Source organism: Lycorma delicatula, chromosome 10, assembly GCF_047948215.1.
Source record: "Lycorma delicatula isolate Av1 chromosome 10, ASM4794821v1, whole genome shotgun sequence".
Taxonomy (NCBI): Eukaryota; Metazoa; Arthropoda; class Insecta; order Hemiptera; family Fulgoridae; genus Lycorma; species Lycorma delicatula.
In genome coordinates this window covers 58,628,777-58,648,003 of record NC_134464.1, presented here as the reverse complement: position 1 = coordinate 58,648,003, position 19,227 = coordinate 58,628,777, and the positions used below count along the sequence as shown (strand labels likewise).

The 19,227-nt window shown below is 33.2% G+C and overlaps 1 protein-coding gene across 1 annotated transcript in view; it reads right to left on the bottom strand.

Annotated features, from left to right (window-relative positions):
• The window catches only part of LOC142331714 (uncharacterized), a 29,261-nt gene extending 10,547 nt beyond the window's left edge, over nucleotides 1-18,714 (bottom strand). Inside the window, exons 1-2 of the mRNA XM_075377754.1 lie at nucleotides 18,695-18,714; nucleotides 8,343-8,561 (exon numbers count right to left, since the gene is read on the bottom strand). The gene's annotated coding sequence lies outside the window, so the exon portion shown is untranslated. The remainder of the gene's footprint in view (nucleotides 1-8,342; nucleotides 8,562-18,694) is intronic.
• Nucleotides 18,715-19,227: the final 513 nt, after the last annotated feature.

Here is a 19,227-nt window from a genome sequence, read left to right as displayed (position 1 = left end):
TCAATTATTAATCTTTTTATAGTTGATTATTATTTTTTAAATAAATTATTTATATATTTTATGATAGTGAAATCACAAAATGCAAGGATGATGATTCAACCTTTAATATTATAAATAATAAAAATTAAAATATAAAAACAGTTGTTATGGAAATGGTAGTGTAGTTAGGTGATCATTACATGACAACTCCACAACAAAGTTTGATTAGTGGAAATTTTAATATGCAAAATAATAATGAAAAATTTAATGTTAGATTGATAATATTATAAAATTAAAATAAATAATATTATTTTCTTTTGATGATGATACTGCAAACATTAATAATTGGTAGTCATACATAATGGAAGCCAAATTTATTTTACAGTTTATTATTTTATTTACATACTAAAGACCCCATCCATATAGGAAAAACTATGCAAGTGTCAGGGTTTAGTTAATCAGGGAAATAGGAAAATTGGTCTTAAGTCAGTAATAGTAATTAGATTTAGGTATGTTGATAACATGCGTCATTAAATTCATTCATTTAATTATCTGTTTGTATTTATTCAAATTACTAATTATATTTCAATTTAAAATAACTAAAAATTACCATTTCATCAACTACATAAGAAAGGCAGATTTCCTGTTTTACATAACCTTGAAAACGTATCCAAAAAATGTTTTTTTTCTTTTAACTCCAGTTCCTGTGAACCAATTCGCTTGAAGAACAACAGGACTCTATTCTCAATAAATTTACTTCACCCTATCTAGTTTTTTCAAAATCGGTTAAGATTTGCCTTCCGTAGAGCGGACGAAAAAATGTTATGCATACATACGCGTATGCATATAAACAAGATCGGGGGCAGTAGCGATTTCCAAATTCTTTGGACATCTGCTTAAAAGGCTTAACATACATAAGTATAAAATTTACATTGGTTTAAGACTAAGGTGTGTCTTAAGTGGTTTACGAAACATCTCGAATAAAATTCATTTTAACAGTCGGCTCACGTTAATCCATGCATTTGTAATTAATTAAATTATAAATCTTGGAAGCAATTAAATATAACTTTGTGCAAGAAATTCAAATTAATTCAAGTTGGATTCAAAACAGCTATATACAGGTGATTCAAAGAAACGGGAAATTTTGAAAGTTGTGTTGGTAGCCGTGGGCGATTGGTACCACTTAATAAGTGGCACCAGCCTCTCTAACCTAACCTGCCATTTAGTTGTCATGGATCCTTGGAGTGGTGCGTAACGTGCATTTGCTATCAAAGCGTTTTACAAAAACAAAGACAGTGTGGAGAGAGCGCGTACAGAGTTTCGCCGTCATTTTAATCTGGGGCGGCACGACCATGTTCCATCAGCACATGCAATTAAAATGTGGATATCTAATTTTGAGGAAACCGGTTCGGCAATGAAAAAGAAACCTCCAGGCCGTGAGCGAACCGTCCGTACACCACAGACTGTTCAAGCTTTACAAGATGCTGTCACATGAAGTCCACACATCGGTCAATCCGTCGTCTCTCAGCATCTTTACACTTGCTGTTGGGTAAAGTTAACAAAAAATAAAAGAACACACAGCTCGTATTTGCCAAAAGAAATTGGACTTTAATTAGAAAGAAAACAACTGAACTTATGTTAAATCATAACCTTAAAAAATTAAAAGAATCTATGAAATAAACATAACTTAATTCTATATAAGAAATATCAGCTGAATCAACATATGAATAATGATATTATATGAGAAAATACATGAATATACATTTTTCAAATACACATTTTGAAAATCTACAATTTAACAAGGCCTGAAAACAAGAGAACATAAAACACCTTATTTACAATTATATACTTAGAAAAACATAACATCAATAAACATAGTATTACTGGAAAACGATTGCATTACTGACATATGCTGTAATATTGAAAAATTAGCAATGAACAAATGTCATTAACTTAGACAAATAAACTACAGTAAATCTTATTATTGGCACTGGCCTTTTCTGATTTATGAACAACAAACTTATCATTAAATAATTAAAACTAGCAATTCTAGTTTATTGTAGAAAAAGAAGCCACGATAATCTTCCAGTATAAAAAAGAGTTAATTACAATAATCAAATTGAAATATGTAAATATATATATAGAGTTCATTTTAGTAAACAAGCTTTCTTGAAAATATAAAATTACAAAGAAGTCCAAAAACGTAACTTCACATCAGGAGTTATTTTCTTTAGATTAATTTAAAAGAAGTAATATGAATTCAGTTCATGAGTAGATAATAATTAATCTCTGCGATTAACAAATTACATTAAATTGAATGATAGAGTCAAGTGCAATAAAAACAAATTATAATGAGTAAGCACGTAAAAATATGTTGCACATGAACATAATAACATAACCTTAAATAAGCCACCTATCGTGACTGCACTTAAGTGAATAAATGGTTTTTTAAACCAAACTTGAAATTGAAAAGCATAATGTACGATTAACTGAATGTTTCACAAATTTTACTAATAGCGTAACTGTTTACTATAAATAATAATGAAGGATTTGAACATCCCTTAATAACACACGAATGTTGGTAAAAAAGAACTCGTGAAATTAAAGTGCACATATACATACAGTTTATCCTTGGTGTGGTCTGTAATGGCGAATCAAAAATAACAGAGGTAACAATTTGTGATTAGAAGTTGAAACAAGACGTAGCATCTCAGATTTTTAGTAATGAGTTTGAAAAGAATACTGCATCGATGAAAATGTAATCAGCAGCTGGAGAAGATTAGACGTCGATAGAATTGGCAGTTTGTAGTGATTGGCACACATTTAACAGAGACGTAATATACTGAATTGGAAGATTAACTTAACAAAGAAACGAGGCAAAACAAAACATAGATATCGGTGAAGTCACAAAACACTGGCGAGTAGAACTAGAGAATATTTCGACAGAGAAATACCGCAACGTTTATAAGAGTATGAAGACGACGAAGTATTAACATTATATGAGAGAACAACGAAGCCTGGTCCTCCAAGGCTGGAGGACCAGGATCCGCATAACGTGAAAGTCAGGACTAGAATGAACAAAGCTGGCGTGGTGAGAAGTAGGGGAAGCGAACAAAGCAATGGACAGACGAGTGTGTGTGTGTGTGTGTGTGTTTTGACAACAAGAGTAGTGTAAGTGTTAGTATGAGAGCAATTAGAGAAAACGTGTGGAATTCGGGAACGAAGACATAACAAAAATAATTTACAAGCAAGCAGACCACTAAAGAATTACGTAAGACTGATAAAATAACCTCCTCTATGAATCATGAGACCTTGCCGTTGGTGAGGGGGCTTGAGTGCTCAGGGATACAGAGTAGCTGGACCGAAGGTGCAACCATATCGGAGAGGTATCTGTTGAGAGCCAGACTAAGGAATGATTCCTGAAAGAGGGCAGCAGCTCTTTCAGTAGTTGTTAGGGGCGTGAGTCAGGACGACTTAAACGGCCGTATCAACATCACTCAGTCCTCTGAGTACTGCGCAGCTGAAAGCAATGGAAAACTACAGCTGCTTTTTTTCCAAGAAAATGTGGCTCTCTGCATTTTCACATAGCAATAATGGAGGCGCCTTCCTTGGTAAAATATTCCGGAGGTAAAGTAGTCCCCCGTTCGGATCTCCGGGTGGGGACTACTAAGGAAGGGGTCACCAGAAAATTAAAAAATAACATTCTACGAGTCGGAGCGTGGAATGTTAGAAGCTTGAAAAAGGTTGGTAGGCTAGAAAATTTAAAAAGGGAAATGGGTAGGACAAATGTGGATATAGTAGGAATTAGTGAGGTTCGGTGAGAAGAGGAAGGCGACTTTTGGTCAGGTGATTTTAGAGTAATTAACTCAGCGTCAAATAATGGGCAGGCAGGAGTAGGTTTCGTGATGAACAAGAAGATAGGGAGGAGAGTGGAGTATTTCAAAACGCATAGCGATAGAATCATTGTAATAAGGATAAAATCAAAACCTAAACCGACAATGATTGTTAACGTCTATATGCCTACAAGCGCCCATGATGATGATGAGGTAGAGTGTGTATACGAAGAGATTGATGAAGCAATTAAACACGTAAAAGGAGATGAAAATTTAATAATAGTTGGAGATTGGAATGCAAGCATTGGAAAAGGCAAGGAAGGAAATATAGTGGGTGAATACGGGCTGGGCAAAAGGAATGAAAGAGGGGACCGACTTATAGAATTTTGCACGAAGTATAATTTAGTAATTGCCAACACCCAATTTAAAAATCATAATAGAAGAATATACACTTGGAAAAAGCCAGGCGATACTGGAAGGTATCAGATAGATTATATCATGGTTAAGCAAAGATTTAGAAATCAACTCGTTGACTGCAAAACTTACCCTGGAGCAGACATTGATAGCGACCATAATTTGGTGATAATGAAATGTAGATTGGGGTTTAAAAACCTTAACTAGAATTTTATACAGAAGAATTGAGAGGAGAGTGGAAGAAGTGTTAGGAGAAGACCAATTTGGTTTCAGGAAAAGTTTAGGGACAAGGGAAGCAATTTTAGGCCTCAGATTAATAGTAGAAGGAAGATTAAAGAAAAACAAACCAACATACTTGGCGTTTATAGACCTGGAAAAAGCATTCGATAACGTAGACTGGAATAAAATGTTCAGCATTTTAAAAAAATTAGGGTTCAAATACAGAGATAGAAGAAAAATTGCTAACATGTACAGGAACCAAACAGCAACAGTAATAATTGAAGAACATAAGAAAGAAGCCGTAATAAGAAAGGGAGTCCGACAAGGATGTTCCCTATCTCCGTTACTTTTTAATCTTTACATGGAACTAGCAGTTAATGATGTTAAAGAACAATTTAGATTCGGAGTAACAGTACAAGGTGAAAAGATAAAGATGCTACGATTTGCTGATGATATAGTAATTCTAGCCGAGAGTAAAAAGGATTTAGAAGAAACAATGAACGGCATAGATGAAGTCCTACGCAAGAACTATCGCATGAAAATAAACAAGAACAAAACAAAAGTAATAAAATGTAGTAGAAATAACAAAGATGGACCGCTGAATGTGAAAATAGGAGGAGAAAAGATTATGGAGGTAGAAGAATTTTGTTATTTGGGAAGTAAAATTACTAAAGATGGACGAAGCAGGAGCGATATAAAATGCCGAATAGCACAAGCTAAACGAGCCTTCAGTAAGAAATATAATTTGTTTACATCAAAAATTAATTTAAATGTCAGGAAAAGATTTTTGAAAGTGTATGTTTGGAGTGTCACTTTATATGGAAGTGAAACCTGGACAATCGGAGTATCTGAGAAGAAAAGATTAGAAGCTTTTGAAATGTGGTGCTATAGGAGAATGTTAAAAATCAGATGGGTGGATAAAGTGACAAATGAAGAGGTATTGCGGCAAATAGATGAAGAAAGAAGCATTTGGAAAAATATAGTTAAAAGAAGAGACAGACTTATAGGCCACATACTAAGGCATCCTGGAATAGTCGCTTTAATATTGGAAGGACAGGTAGAAGGGAAAAATTGTGTAGGCAGGCCACGTTTGGAGTATGTAAAACAAATTGTTGGGGATGTAGGATGTAGAGGGTATACTGAAATGAAACGACTAGCACTAGATAGGGAATCTTGGAGAGCTGCATCAAACCAGTCAAATGACTGAAGACAAAAAAAAAAGATAAAATAAATTCTGAATACGCAAGTTGAAGAAATGACATCAGGGCAGACAAAGAGAAATAGACTTCTAGGAACTATGAAAATATTGAAATTGGTGAGAACAAAAATACTTAAGAATAATATATATATATATATTAAGACTAAACAGCAATAAATAATGCGAGATATGAAATACGTTGACACCAATATGATGATGCAATCAGTAAATCAAACTGGAGACTGAGAGAAATGATATCGAAAACAAACCCAAACAACCTATTTAAAAATACACGTAGATAAGCCTTACAAAAATGCAAAATAAAATTACCAAGCCTGTAAACTACAAGACTCGACCATAACCTTGAATTCATTGGAATAAAACAACTTTAGGCAACGGCGTAAACACTTGCATAGTTCAAGTGTTCGAAGAATGTTAGTGAAGGACTTGCAATACCATCCGTACAAGTTGCAGATCGTCCAGGAACTGAAACCGAACACTGCAGTTGTGCGAGCACAATTCTGTAAAGTAATGCTGTAAAGCAATAATCAAGATAACGAAAAGTTGTTCACGAACTGTGGATGTCAGACGAAGCGCATTTCCACCTCAGTGGATTTGTTAACAAGCAAAATTTCAGATACTGGGCACAAGAAAATCCTGCGCAGCTACACCAGCGTCCGTTGCACAGCCAGAAAGTGACCGTGTGGTGTGCTGTCATCGTACGGTGTTATAGGCCCTTATTTTTTTGAGGATGACAACGGTCTTGCGATTACAGTGACGTCGGCTCGTTACGTAGCCGTGCTTGAAACCTTTGTTGTGGAACAACAAAAGAGATTTCCACCGATTCTTAACACAGCCTGGTTTCAACAAGACGGAACAACGTCACATACTGCACGAATATCGATGGCAGCTGTATGCCGATTGTTTGCACAACGCGTCATTTCACGAAATGGTGACATTAGATGTCCTCCCAGATCGCCTGATCTCTCAGCTTGCGATTACTTTTTGTGGTGTCACCTTAAAAGCAAAGTGTTCCACAGTAGACCTGCTACAACGGAAGAACTGAAGGCAAAGATCCGAGAAGCAATTGCGGAAATTCCAGTTGAGATGTTACGTCAATCCATGAACAATTTAACGAAGAGACTTCGTGAGTGTTTAAGTGGAAGAGGTCACCTGGAAGATGTCATCTTTAAAAAATAAAATAAAATGTATGTATCCTAAAATGACAACATTTGTACAATTACATGAAATAAAATTCATTTTCTAAAAAAAATTTTTCATTAACGTTATTTAATTTTTTTAAATTTCCCGTTTCTTTGAATCACCCTGTATTTAAATATTTCAAATAATTGGTAAAAACTTTGTAACAGACCTCCAGCACAGATTACTGAACCGTTCTTGCTAATTTTTACTTCGTAAAGTATTGCAATCGAGAAAATAATTCGGTTTTCAGATTTAAACGGAAATTGCATTTTATCCATCCCTGAATCCATTTTGACAAGTTGGGCGTGACGTCTGTACGTACGTATGTATGTAACTCTCATAACTCAAAAACGATTGGCCGTAGAATGTTGAAATTTTGGATTTAGGACTGTTGTAATATCTAGTTGTGCACCTCCCCGTTTGATTGAAGCGACTGGACCAAAAGTGTCCAAAAATTGTTTCTTAACTGCAGTAATAAGCCCTCATTGAGAGCTTTTCAACGATATATCAAGTGGTACTTATTTTCATTGGTACAGGTTTATTGCCCAATAAAATTTTGATTAATGAAATATTTGCATCTTATAATGGGAAGACACATCGGTGAGAAACCGACTTCATTTCCTTTTTTTTTTAACTTTTTTTTTTAATTTAACTATATTGATTGTAAAAATAATTACAATAAATAATTCAATAAGAAAAAAAAAGAGAAATATTTCTAAAGTTAATTTAAACTTTTTTCCTCAAGGTATCTTTAATAAATTCACAAGTTGAATCTGTTTTAAAATCCATCTTAAAAATTATATTTTTATTTTCACATTTCATGTTTTTTTTTATTCAAAAAAGAGGCCGGTTAAAAAAATTTACTTTATTTCATTTTATAGTAATATTATTTAAACTGAAAGGAAATAATTTGGAAACTGATTCTAGAACATGAACATAAACTATGTTCACTCATATACATGTTTAAAAACGCTTTGTTATCGAGTTACGGCTAGCGAAACATTTCTCCCGGATTTCAGATCCACAGACGAAATGACTTCAAAGTGAAACTTGTAAAGCTCTGAAAATGGGGTGAAAAATGGAATAAAACGGTCCCAGACATTTATCTCCTGTAGTTTGCATGATATATATACAAAAACAGAAAAAATTGTTAACAAAAAACGCATTTCTTTATGTTAGAAATAAGATAAATTTGTTAAATGACTAATAAATGTAACAATTTCATTATAAAAACTTGAAGCGAATTTAATTATGAAAAAAATAATCTAATAAAATCCATAAAAAAGAAAAAAAAAAGAAAAAATTTTAAGACCAAAACAGAACAAACTTAACAACAAAATGTTATGAATTTATAAAAATTAAAAACAGCTGTTTGTAATACTATAAATTTACACCTTTCAAATATTAAAATAATAATAATTTTAATTTACTTTTAAAAAAATTACTCACTGTGATTTATACTCTATAAATTTACAATAAATGTTTAAAAATTTTACCTTGACTTTGATGGAGTTTTCAACTCGTTTCCTTAAATTTTCGGTATTCAAACTAATGATGTCTCTGTGATCCTTGATGAAGGCAGCTGCATTGACATTAGAAGAGATCAGTTTTTGTCTAACCTTTTATTTGTATCCTCACATTTCAACCATCCCCTTAAAATAAACTTATGGAGTAAGGTTCCTTTATGATCTCATTATCAGGTAGTTCTTTTGTTTCTGAAACAAATTTTATTTGAATAAATGTACCCATATACATGAATTTAACCTGATCAATCCAAAATCATTGATTATTAATATGTTGCTTAGACCCTGAATATAATGAGGTAAACTACAGAGTTTTACATGTCACATTTTCATTTATAGTTTGTGTATTTTTATAGTGAGGAAGATTATATTAATTCACACACTTTGAACTTGATCACACTTCAATTTCATACTTTATTTATACCAATCACTTTATTTCCCCTCCAATTTAAAAATATGTACGAGATAGAATAATTACATTACAAAAACCAGGATCAGTTCATGTCTTTACAATATGCAAGACAACTATATTACATTTAAAAATGATTAAATTTTGTAGTAATTTGGATTTCAGTTATGCTAGATGAATGTTTTCAAATAATCATTCTACTTAAGCTTTTGCCATAAAAATAATGTTAATTTGGTTTGCTTGGCATTTCCCCCGCCACCACCCCATTCGGTTGCCCTAAAGCATAAGACCGAATGTCTGTACCATAAACGGCTACTGAGCCTCAAAACAGTTTAGCGACCAGTCTCCTAACTAGCTCCTAGAGCTAACGTAAAAGCGTGAGCGGAATAAGCATGGTACCATACACCACTCGTTTGTGTGTCCCACCACCCACTTGTCATATATCACTAAAATGGGTAGGCACACCCCGTCAATTACTACAACATACGTGGTGCGACAATAAAGTAATGAGACTGATTTTTCTTTGCAAGATGTAGCAACCCTGCAGCTTGCGTAGGCACACCGTCTTTGACCTTGGTCTATAAGATACTTCTAGTCCAAGCGGCACATTGATGCAACTGCTCAGTCGTGAGTTGTGCTGTAATAAGTGAAATCGTGTTTGTGTCTCTCGTCACAGAAATGAAACCGCAAAATATTGCGCAACGGTATGCCATTTCTTTTTGCGTTCAATTGGGTGAAAATGCGACCACAACTTATGGTAAGCTTCAGAAGGCTTTTGGAAAGGAGGTTATGTCAAGATCTCAAGTTTTTCAGGGGCATAAAATTTTTAGTGAAGGCAGAACGAATGTTGAAGATGAAGACCGCAGTGGACGACCATCAACCTCACGGACAGATGTCAACTTGACCAGGGTGCGTGAAATCGTATGATCTGATCGAAGATTATCCGTGCAAATGATTGCAGAAGAACTCAACATCAATCGAGAAACGGTTCGTCTAATATTAACTGAAGATCTTGCTATGAGAAAGATTTGTGCAAAAATGGTCCCCAAAACTCTCACACAACAACAGCGAGAAACACGGAAAAATGTGGCAGCCGATCTGTTAGGGCAAACGGAAATAAATCCAGATTTGTTGAGCCGTGTTATCGCTGGTGATGAAGGTTGGTTTTTTCAATACGATCCAGAGACAAAACGCCAAAGTTCGCAATGGTGCTCAAAGGCATCACCCAGACCAAAAAAAGGTCGCATGTCAAAGTCAAAAGTGAAATGCATGCTTGTGTGCTTCTTCGATTTCAAGGGAATTGTTCATAAAGAGTGTGTGCCTCCTGGACAAACAGTTAACCAATATTTCTACAAAGAAATTATAGAAAGACTTCGTAAACGAGTTCTTCGTATCCGTGCCAACATTGCTGATAATTGGATTCTGCGTCACGATAATGCGCCATCCCATACTGCTCTGTCAGTACAGCAATTTTTAACCTCAAAACAAATTTCAGTACTACCACAGCCACCTTATTCACCAGATATCGCTCCGTGCGACTTTTTTCTATTTCCAAGAGTCAAAATGGCGGTCAAGGGACACCATTTTCAAACAACACAAGATGTCCAAAAAGCTGTGACTAGGGTTTTGGAGGATATTACAGAAGATGAGTTCCAGAAATGTTACAATCAATTGCAGAAGCGCTGGAATAAGTGTGTGCAATCACAGGGGAACTACTTTGAAGGAGACAACACTAAACATGACTATAACGTAAGACACATTTTTTTTTTTCACATCAGTCTCATTACTTTATTGTCGCACCCCGTATATGACTATCAATAATTAAATTTATCTCGTTAAAGAGGGCAATTCGCTGCCATTCCTAGGCTGCTGAATGCCAGCAAGTATCTGTCCACCATTAAAATGCTTGGAATCTTAATCTGGCTGGTAGCCAACCATATCTCTCGGTTAGCTTCCTACAGCAGCGCAGTAGGAGTTTTTTCTCTAAGGCAAACTACTAATGTCGGTTGAACAAAGCAACCGCATCAAGGAACTCCCACACGGTATGACAATGCGGCTCTCGCCACATTGACTTGTGAGTGGCCAATTTTTCCCTTTGACTTCTAACTTCCAGTGTGGTCTGAGTTCTGGCCCCCTCCAAGAGCTGGGCAATTGAACATCATGTCTTCATTCTACTAGACCTCCCTGTAGACACACAGCTCATAAGCTGCCAGTTGGAACCGAAACAAATATTGGTTTAAATTTACATTGTTGGAGAGCACTCAGGCTCCCGTTGCCCTTAAAAATGATGGAGAAACATACCATCCCCACCAGATCCCGTATAAATCTGTGGTGTACCATTCTTGCTGCCATGCTTCCATTGTGAGGCTGTGAAGCCTCCTCCGTAGGTGGAAGATGGGCAACTGTTTGAAATTTAGAACCGGTGCGTTGAGATCAGTTCCGCTCCGGTACAGGCCCAGCTTGAAACCGCATCCCAAATACCTCGGCCTCCCTGCCTCTTCGCAATATAAAATAATGGTGCAACATAGTTTAGTACAACATAAGATAAATAGAAGAATTTTAAGATTGTAATTAGATAAATATCGGTATGCTTTAACATTTAATTAGGTTAGCTATCTATCAAAAAAATTTAAGAAGCCTTTATATAAAATAATAAATATCAAAATAAAAAAAGAGGAATGAAATTTAATATAAAAACTATAAAAAGAAATATATATTATATTCTATAAGAAAAAGATTTAAAAGCCTGGATTTTACTTGTTTTAAATATACATTTAATCAAACAATTAACAAACAATTAACAAACAATTAAAATTCTATCTTTACTTACTTTTTAATTTCTTAAACTTACATTTAATTAAAAGATTAATTTATTTAATGTAATGAATAAAATTTAAAAAAAAATAAAATAAAAAATACATTTTTAAGTAGTCTAAATAATACTAAAAAAAAAATAAATATAAATAAAATTTATTTATAAGGTAGAGTGGAGGACTTCGGCCAGTGGCAGTGAAGTGATGAGCTGAAAAGGCAAAGGCAAAAAATATAGAAAAGATTTATAAAAAGGATGATACAAATATTTGTAGCATTAAAATATTTATATTGCACACATTTAATTTATATGCCACATGTTTATACACACTGCCCCAGCCGAAACCCGATGAACGATATCAGGATGATGAAAGACGACGCCATGCTGTTGGCGGGGTACGAATACTTTGCATACCCGCATTCCTGAGAGGTATTATAACTGCATACAACATATTTATTTACAATGTCACTATGAAGTTAAATTTTTAATTAAAAAAAAAAACAGTAAATTATATTTGGCACCTGATAAGGAAATATATGAATAATACACCATGACCAGTGTCAGAGCGCATTAAATTTGCTACCTGTTAAGCAAGAACCTAAAATAATACACTCTGAACTGTGACAGAGCATATTACATTTGCTACCTATAAAAAAAAATTCTAAAACAATACATCCCGAACTGTGTAAGAGCATATTAAATTTGCTACCTGTTAAACAAAATTCTAAAATAATACAATCTAAACTGTTTCACAGCATATTAAATTCGCCACCTGTTAATAGTATTTTAGCAGCAAGTAATAAATTTGAATCCTCGACTTCATTTACGCAAAATGACAACGCAATTAATTTCTTTTGGTATAAAGACGATGTTTCTAAGGCGGAGATTATGAGGTTCATCTATGTTGTTCAAAATAAGTTATTATCCTTAAGTTCATGCGAAGATATCAGTACAACTTCTAAAATTATTTTTCCTGACAGCTGCATAGCGTCAAAATTCCAGCTTGCAGCTACTAAATGCTTTATAGTCATAAATTATGGCTTTGCACCATATTTTTAAGAAATTCTGCAAAAATGTTAGAATAATAATTACAAAATCGGGTTGTGGAAAAGTATAGGGACAAGGAAAGCCATTTTAGCCCTAAGATTAATAATAGAAGATTAAAGAAAAAAAAACCGACATACATGGCACTTATAGACTTAGAAAAGGCATTTGATAACGTAGATTAAAATAAAATCTTCAGCAATTAAAAAAAATTTAGGGTTCAAGTATAAAGATAGAAGAAAAATCGCTAACGTTTCCAGGAACCAAACTGCAACAGTAATCATCGAAGAACAGAAAAAAGAAGCCGTAATATAAAAGGAAGTCCAACAAGGATGTTCCCTATGGCCGTTGCGTTTTAATATTTACATCGAACTAGCAACTAATAGTGTTAAACAACAGTATAGATCCGGAGTAATAGTGCAAGGTAAGATAAAGATTCTACGATTTCGTGATGACATTAGTAATCCTAGCCGAAAGTAAAAAACTGTAGAAGAAATAACGAATGGCCATGGATGAAGTCCTACGCAAAAACTACCGCATGAAAATAAACAATAATAAAACGAAAGTAATGAAATGTAGAAGAAATAATGTAGAAAAATTGATGAAGAAAGAAGCGTCTGGAAAAATATAGTTAAAAGAAGAGACAGACCTTTAGGCCATACATTCTGGAATAGCTGCTTTGACATTGTAGGGAAAGGTAGATGGGAAAAATTGTGCAGGCAAGACGCGTTTGGAATACGTAAAATAAATTGTTAGAGATGTAAAATGTAGGGAGTATATCAAAATGAAACGACTAGCACTAGATAGGGAATCCTGGAGAGCTGCATCAAACCAGTCAAATGAGTGAAAACAAAAAAGAAGAAAAAATGACAAAATATTTTTCAAGTAAATTTTTGTTTTGTGTATAAAATAAAGTGTTCTGTATTAGTTTCCTTACCTGTGTTGCTTTTAGTCATAGTGATTTTAGTTTTCTTCAAGTTGGAATAATACATATATTCTTGGTTAAATTGAAATCTGTGTTTCTTAGCATTTTTATGCAAACCAAGTTATTAAATATCATTTTTTGTGTACTTTGCAAAATAATTTAGGCTAGTTTTTGTGAAAAGTTTAACAATCTAAAATGTGAGCCAATTAATGTTAGAAATTCGCTTTGGTTTTTATTTCTTATCTCTGTTACTGTTGGTTACCATGATGTTCATTTTTATAAAAAAAAAACCTATTAAATATTATTTTATTGTTTTTGTACTTTGCAATGTAATTTACTGAAACAATTTATCACAAAAAATAGCCTAATTATAAATAAATATTGTAAAAAAAATCTTTAAAAAATAAACTTTAAAAATCGGGTGGGGCTGTGTCGGGGCGCACGGCCGTTGATTTAATGTGAAACGTTGCAGACCTTGGATGAAGTTCCTCCGAGCTACAGATTGCAACTTCTCTGGTACATTGAAATGGGAGAACCACCATCGTATTTTCAGGTAATTTCATAAGAAAGCTACCTATTGTAATGGTACCATATCATTTGACTAACGGAAAATTTCGATATATCTTCGCGCTTCACATCCTCCAAACCCCAAAACCACTGTCAGTTCAAAAGTTTATATGTATATATTTAAATTTCTTCTGGACACGATAACTGCTGTAATTTTGCGCCAATCACTTTCAAATTGTTCCTTAAAAATAACTCGTCCAAAAATTTCGGTCGAGTTCGTTAACGGCCAAAATCGGACCATGTGGGTGGAAATGAGGGACTTTTTCGAAAAACAAAATAGCGCTATAACTTTCTTATTAAGTAAAATATCGAAGTCGTTCCTACTGTTCTTTGGATAAGGGCCTAAAACTTATGTAAGTAGAATTTTTTGATATCACCAACCATTGGCTCAGGGTGGAAAAGTGGAGTTTCAAAGACAAAAAAATCATACCATCCTTCATAGGCACAGTATCGAATCGGTTTAAAGTGGTCGTTAATCCTCTAAACATTACCTAAGACCTTTGTCTTAGGTACAACAATTAAGTAACAATTTTTGGTATGACTAACCTCTACGAGAAGAGATGATCAAAATGTTGCCGGAATTGTAAGAAGATGGGACTTGTCGTTCGCTAAACATGCGAAACGTTTTTCACATTTAACCATTGTGGTATTGAGTAAATTAAAATCTTTCTTAACTTTAAGGTGGAAATCATTTTAATATCCTATTTACTACCGGTGAAATCTACCTCCGCCTTCCGGCGTGCCGAAAGTTTGTTTTTTTAACAAAACTTTTCGATGAAAAATTTTAGTTCCTTCATTTGGCCAACTCTACAGATAAATTGGTCGGTCTGTATGTCAGCGAGTCACTTTTAGTGTTCGGATTGAAATAAAAACGAGATATTGACAGCGTACTAAATTTAATTTTAACATAAAACAGACACTAAATAGTACATGATATTTATTTCGACCAAAATTCCTCGAAAATTTTGTTCAGCGTTGGTCTGTGTTACGAGTAATAAGAGACACAAGGCGTAATAAACAGCGTAGAGGTGCTCGCGGCGTGCCATCTTTGCGACGCTTCCGAAACAGTCTCGCTCGCTCGCTCGCTCGCTCGGCACCGGACATCGGGATATCTGTGCGTGGCCCATAATCTCCCCTTTCCAACAATATGCGTAATTTATATTTTCGGCTGGCTTTTGCGCGTGCTGAGGCTGACATATTGAATTTTTATACTTTTTACAAGTTTACTTTAATTTTGTACCCTTAAATATTGTCCAAAATACACTTATTATTACTTACTTTGTGTCTGTTTTCATGTCCTCCACTTTACGATCAATTCAATTAAATATTAATTGTTTTTATTTATTGTTAATTCTGGTATCTATCAAATTAGTAATAATTTTCTCACAATATTAGACCTACTAATTATGACACAAAATTACAACATCAATTTTCTCCCTAATTCGGCTATTTGTTAACCGAATTTTCAGAAATAAAATGCAATTTTGTTCAAAATAAAAAGCTTAATATTTTAGCAAACTGATAAAACTTTTATTTTATGGAGATATAACGGATTGGAAAATAAAAATGGCCGCCCTTTTGTAATTTTCAAAGGTATTTAAGTCCCAATTTCTTGCTAATTATTAACACGCTTACCAAATACTAATGTGATTCGTTTATCCGAACTTGAGATATAAATTATTATATAACAATAAAAAATGGGGGACAAGGGGAGAACGAAGGAGAAATTCCCATTTTTCCTAAGGATATTTTTGTTACACATTTTGGAACATCACACGTGGCATTCGCAATGGTGGCATCCTGACTGAGGCAAGAACAAGCCTCAGAGATGCCTTTTGCCAAGGTTTTGAAGATGTCTTTCGGTAAAGCCTATAACGGCTAGCGTGGCGATCGCAACTGTCACGTAGTGAGTATCTTCCCCTACTGGGATCAGTACTAATAATTTAAGCCCGTCGAATTTCGTTAATAACGAAAAAGAACGACTTTTTCCCAAACAGACAAAAGTTACGAATTCGGCTTTATTCACGCGCAAGTGCCGCAAACCACTTTATCCCCCCTCCACCAGGACTATCACACCAGCGTTATGATCTATTTTTCGCTCATTTTTACTTCCTTATACAAAGTAAAGGAAGTATTGTAATCGCGAAAAATTTCGTTTATCATATTTCAACGAAAATATCCATTTTGATCATCCCTGAATCCATTTTGACTAGTTTCGGCGTGACATCTGAATGTACGTACGAATGTATCTCGAATAACTCAAAAATGATTAGCCGTAGGATGTTGAAATTTTCGATTTAGGACTGTTGTAACATCTAGTTGTGCACCTCCGTCTTTTGATTGCAATCGACTGAACCAAAAGTGTCAAAAAAAAGTTCAAAATCCAAAAACAATTTGGATTTTGAACATTTTTTAAGGCTTTTTCTTAACTGCAGTAATAAGCCCACATTGAGAGCTTTTCAATATGTATCATAAGTGGTACTTATTTTCATTGGTTCCAGAATTATAGCCAAATGATATTTTAATTAATAAAATATTTGATCTTACAAGAGGAAGACACATCAGTTCAAACAAATTTGATTTCATCTCTTTTTCATTTTAACTTTTTTTTTTTAATTTAAATATATTAATTTATTAATAATTGTTGACCTCTGACTGTAAAAAGATTTTTACGTTAAATAATTATTTGACAATAATAATAAAAAAAAATATGAAAAATATCAGAAGTTATTAATCAAATAAAATTTTATGTACTTTTCATTTAAAAAAATGTGTATATGTAATTTAATAGGTGAACAAGGAAATCATGTGGTGCCCACATAAGTTCTTTTTACAGAGTTATAACCACTATATCCCCATTATTTTTTGTTTTTCTTTTCTTTTTGTTCACAAAAGATATTTGAAGGTAAAATTAAAAATAATAAATTCATAAGATTAAAAATTTAATATGGTACCAAGAACAAAGAGTAATGCTATATGATAACAGAATGATCTCGGAGACAAATATTACATTTAAAAGTGCAATAAATCATGAAAGTGTATTTTATGTGATGTCGAGAATAGAGTGAAAGTGACAGATTGTGTCGATAGTAGGCTACATCATCAACAGCAGCTGGAAGGAGAGTTTGGTTTTTTTTAGAAATCATGCTTTGATAACAGAAACTTTCCCACCACTGTACCTCTGCTAACAATCTTACAAAATGCCAAAAGTTTGATTTAAAATAGAATTTTTCTTTACTAGTCAATAAATAAACTGTGATGAATACATTCATTTTCAAATCATTACCTCTTCATCTGATATGTTCTATTAAAATTAAATTTTTTGACGTAACTGTTAAGAATTTTTTAATGACAAAATGACATCATTTATTAAAATATAATTTTAAACTAAGTTAAGGCAGAAAAACTACATGGCAGATGCAGGTACAGAAATTTTTAGTGGATAACAAAGTAAATTATTTACTACCATAATTTACAGATAAGTTGCAATTAAAAATCACACTTGTAAGTGAATTAATAAATAAAGATGTTTTCATTCGTTGAGCTTTATTCTCTTAACATTTAAAAAAAAAATGATTAGTGATTTTTATATCATTTGAAAATTATAATACTCCAGCAAATTTTGGAAATTCTACATAAGAATATCAGTGGTTATAAATATCATTTCCCAACAGTGAAAGTGGAGATGTCACACTTATCCCATAAAACTGAAAAAATTTTCCCTTGAAAATTAAGCAAATCATTTCACAATTTAGTAGATACATTAAAACCTGCTAGGATATGCTTCATCTCTTATATGAAGTAATCTTTCTTTTTCCTGTTTAGCCTCCAGTAATTGCCTTTCAGATAATAATTGAGAGTATGAATGAGTATGATATGGATGAGTATAAATGAAGTGTAGTCTTGCTACAGTCTCAGTTCGGCCATTCCTAAGATTTGTGGTTAATTGAAACCCAACCACCAGAGAACACCGGTATCGACGATCTAATATTCAAATCCATGTAAAAATAACTGACTTTACTAAGACTAGAACACTGGAACTCTCAACTTCCAAATCAGCTGATTTGGGAAGAAGCGTTCACCACTAGACCAACCCAGTGGGTTTATACGAAGTAATCTAAAAGACTTGAAGTTAAACCTGGAACTTTTGATGTTATCCAAATTAATCGCTTCATTACTAATATTGTACTGATCATCAAGACATCATTATATCAAAATTATTTTTGATATAATATAACTTAATTACATTCATAAGCCTCGATATAAAGCTAAGGCTTTAAATACTACAATAAAATAAATAAAGATTTGTAGAATCAAGGTGCGATGAGTTAATGCCAAGTTTTCCTAATCCTTTTAAATGTTTTCTCTAAAGTTTAAAAAATCTATGGAATTCTTTTTTTAATTAGAGCCCTTGTAATCTTTTCTTACAACTATCTTCCCCACCCTAAGAGCTGCTGGACACTCTTAAATGTACATTGATGTTACCACTTTTCTACATTAATTTTTTAACGGTTTTACTTATTGTGTTGCACATTTTATATATTGAAATAATTAAATTAAAAACTCACCGATACAGTTTCCTCTCCAATCTAATTTGATGAAAATTAATATTTTATTTATGATTAAATTCTGGGATAAAAGTCCTCCATAACAATACTCCTTCTGACATTGCTGAAAAAGAAAACTTACCAGTTTAGTTATTATTAAATTATTAAAAATAAATAACATACAAGTCTCTATAAGTTGTATTAATATAATTTTTTGTTTAATGATATACAGTTCACACACAATTCAATCCGCAAATAAATTATGAAATTTATCTTTTTGCTTTATATTAGGAAGAAATTTGGTGAATTAAATTATAAGAAGTGTAAATTAATTCATCAAGACATCTAAGTCTAGTATGTTGTGCTTTTAATATAATAATTTGCCTGGGAAATAAGTCTCATACGCAGAGAGATATCACTCTATTAAAGGGCCATTATGAAAGTAGCTATTGCCTCAGCCTAAGAGATAAATCCAGAATTTTATCAAAGACAAAACTCAAAGATATAATTGATATTCATGTAATCTATTTGAGGAATAAGGGATTCCAATTGAC